We start from the raw sequence: 4097 nt of genomic DNA, 5'->3' as shown, positions 1-4097 counted from the left end.
TGTGTACAGTTTTAAGCAATTAATCAAATGATAAAAAAAAATAGCTTTAAAAATAGGAAAACGAATCATGAATTTAAAGTATATGTTCAAAAAGTTACTACATTATAATCTGGGGGGGGGGGGGACAGGGCCTCTTATCAACTGAGCTAAGTGCTGGAGCGTTTTTTTTTATTTTTTAACTTACATTTTATTGAAGAATTTTGAAGCGAACCTCAAATTGTTAAAACATGACCAAGTGGTATATCCAGGATAGTTCTTTCTCCTAGGAGGCTACATCAAAGTGGGAGAGACATAGAAAAATCATTATTTAATACGCTCAAAATGATTCCCATGTGGGGGAAGATTTATACAGGCTTCTGAAATGAGCGTGGGGGCAAACAGCACTGAAACCCCTTCATCTGAAATAAAAGTGAATGACAGTTGTATCTCCCTTGCACGAGGCACAAATATGAAGATATGAATGATGGGGGTTGCCATATGGTTTTGCCAATAGAGGCCAAATTGATCTTCATGAATTCAACTTGCGACTTTGCTACCTCAAGTATTTTCCTGGTGCCTCAGTGTACCATCCAGGACGAGGCCTGGTGTAAAGGTGGACGTTGCAAGGGTAGTTGGGAGAGGACATCTGTAAAGTTGACACTGGCACAAGGCTTTAAGAACTGGGAACTTTTAAATGTCATCAATGAATCTCAATAGAAACACCCCTTTAATTTTTTTGCCCTTGTTTTCTATCTTAAAAATGAGGTATGCCAGGCATATCAACACCATGTTTCTTTCAAATGATGGTTTAATTTTAATTTCTACCTTGGAGGTGAAAGGAAATATCCAGAATCATCCCTCAGTGAGGACATAAAAGGAGTTTTAATGTCTTAGTTGAAAGTTTGTGTAAAATGCTCAAATGCTCTATTTAATTTAAACCACAGTGGCCAAGAAACAATGGATTCTGCCAATTCTTGCCTTCTTACATAGAAAACACCTTGCAGTGGGGTAGATTGTGAATATGTGGACCTTCCTTTTTAAGGATGCTTCTAGACTTTCTTATACTGCTGCTACTTAGAGAAAAAGAGGGTGAAAGTCCATATCCATCTGCTTCTGGATTTTCTTAATTGCCCCTGAAAGAGCCTTTTGTGGCTTTTTTTTTTTTTTTTTTCCTCTGTTTCCACGGATGTGTTTCTGTATCACTGAGACTGCAAAACCAGTTTTGATGTGACAGCTATGAAAGGTAGAATCTCTGAGCGCAGGGATCTTTGGTTATGTGTGGAGAAAGAGCAGGGGAAACTTTGGCTTAAGAATGGAAAGGCCTCCATCAACTGATTTTTCAGGTACAATACAGTATCTGTGGTGGTGTTCTTCCAGGTTTCCAGAAAAATAGGGGATCTTGACTCTTAAACTGATGTGAAAATCCTATTTATTATAAAATCATAGTATAATTTAGGTTGGAAAAGACCTTTAAGGTCACCAAGTCCAACCATAAGCCTGATGTTGCCAAGTCCACCACTAAACTGTTTCCCTAAATGTTTTTTACGACTTCTAGTTTCAATCTAGTTCAGGGGCAGACTAATTTAATGAATTTATAAACCTTGTTATAATATTTAAGTTCCACTTGCTGGTGAAAAAACTTGAACTAGAGAAGGTAAATTTCTTCTGCGTTAAAACAGCAGTGATAAGCATAAACAATTTTGAAAAGAAATTTTTCTTGACTTTTCAAATTTAACTAATAAATGAAAGATTCTATATTTCTCTGTATCAGATATGGATGAAGGATAATGTCATGTGTCAGTTTTTGGAATATCCTAAATTCTGTGGACATATGATATAGCATATGACTGCTTGATTTTCATTAGTATTCTTATTTTATTCAAACTTTCTTGCTTTAATTGGATATTAAAACTGAAGTGATAAAATACCAGAAACAAGTATGAATCACCAAAATTCCACGCTAAAGTCTGTTATCCTGACATTTTTCTGAATGAATATTGAAACGCTTCACTAAAAAAGATCTTGAAGTTGCTCCATCAGTAATCAGACCCAGACTTTACTTGAAAAAAGTTCTTTTTATATTTCGTTATGAAAAGCATGCCCTTAATTATAATGATGTTCATTAAAACAAATGCCCTTTAAGACTACTATTTTCAATTCAAAGTCTCTTCAAAAACATATGAAAACCCCCATAATATATATTTCTGTCCAGAAAAAATGTTAGACAGAAAAACATACCAATTTAATGAACATGATATAGATGTACATCTGTATGTATGTGTATGTGTGCTCTTCTCAAGAGAATCAAGAGGTTTGGTTCCGTCTTTAATTTTTTTTTTTTCACATTTAGAGAGAGTGTAAGAAGTGGTTTAATTTGATGAAATCAAACATTCAATGAAAACAAAGGCGTTAGCTCTGAAATAAGACATCAGCTTTGCAGGGCTATAGATCCTTTGAACTTGGATGACATTGTCTCTGAGGACAAGATGTTTGATGAATTTTAGACTTTAAAGCCTTTAGTAGGAAAAATTAGTCCAGAATCTGTTCCTGTAGGATGGGAAGAAAAAAAAAAAAAATCATTCTTCAAAAGATCAGGGAAAAAATGATGTCATTTTCTATTTCCCTTAAGTACCTTTTCTTCAGATGCTTATATTGGAAGAGGCTCAACAGCCATGAATTTAGGGGCTTATGCTCCAAGTGATCAGGGCATTTATGTTCTCTCTGCACAGAATATTGAGGAGAGAAAAAAAAAAAACCCTCTCAGAATATAAAGATAAAGGGCTCTATGGGTAAGATGGTCTTACAAAACATCGCTGACTAATTCTAATCTATTAATTCAATATAATGAACATAATGATTTGTGTAAAATTGCTTTACCCCTGTTATATGCCAAATCTGTCAGGAACAGCTGCTTTGCATTCAATATATCATAATGACATATACTGTGGAGTTATAATATTTAATTTTTTTTTTCATTAAGGTCCTATTTTAGATTTGCAAGCTCGTGCACGAGGGGAGAAGGGCTGTTGCCTCCATCACACTGTCATTAAAGGTTATCAAAAAGAACTCTTGGCTCTGTGAAGAAATAATGAGAGCAAGTTGGTTTTGCAGACCCTGGTACAAGGGAAGAATAAACCAGGATTAAAAAATCTCATAGAGAGTATTTTTCCCAACAGGCCTTATGTTTATGCTTTTTCACTTCAAAGAATTAGAAGGGTCACGATAACTGGAGCTTGAAATAAAGGTGAAATGATAACACAGGTGGGGAGATGGACTGAAGGGTTTATAATTAATTGAGCCTTTATAAACACAGAGAGGCTGCACTAGAGACTCCCTGTCTCACTCTTCCCTAAATCTTAAATACTCCTACATGTATTCCCTGACTCTAAATAGCATTTTCCTTTTGAACTGCTGATGATACTCTTTGTCCTGTTGCAGAGCTTGTCCGGACTTACAGAAATAATGGGCCTAAAAGAGCATTTCTCACAAAGTCTAATTTCAGAAATTCTCAGCATTTCTCAGAAAGTCTACTTCTGGCTGAGAAGAAATTAACATTGTATTAATGCTGATAAACAACCCCCTCCCCATCATGCAAGAGTGGACTTGCTGTAAAGCACAGCCCTGGGCACCCTTATTGTAACCTAAAAGTGATTCTTCCATGGTAACTTCAGCATCAGAGTGGGACAGGGCTGTGCATCTGCTTTAGCAGAGTCTCTATTAATTTTGGCAGATATAAAATAAAATGGGGCTCAAAAAAAATAGCAAGATTACAAGCATGAACCAGAGCAAGGAGGAGGACAGAGTGGTGTTGAGAAACAAGGGAGAAGGAAGTCTATGAGACCACAGACTATAGAGAGTAAAAGGAACTGAAAAACTGGAACAAGCTCAAAAGCTATAGAATGAGGGTTATCAGTTTTCTATTTTCTGCTTGGAGTAAACTGAAATTAAACATATGCAGATATGTTGAGGTGCTCTTAGTAAAGACATCCTTATTTCCTGTAGGTGGTTGATGTGAATTTGCCTTCCAAGAAGTGTAAACAGCCAACATATCTAATACTTAGTCTTGTGGCTACTAATTGCACTGGAGGTGCATTTCTTTTTTCTTTTTTTTTTTTTTT

The sequence above is a fragment of the Empidonax traillii genome, unplaced genomic scaffold (assembly GCF_003031625.1).
Source record: "Empidonax traillii isolate 1590-97213 ecotype Southwest subspecies unplaced genomic scaffold, ASM303162v1 scaffold294:size1087701, whole genome shotgun sequence".
In the NCBI taxonomy this organism is placed as follows: Eukaryota; Metazoa; Chordata; class Aves; order Passeriformes; family Tyrannidae; genus Empidonax; species Empidonax traillii.
The sequence above is the reverse complement of the archived record's forward strand: the minus strand, read 5'-3'. Positions refer to the sequence as shown.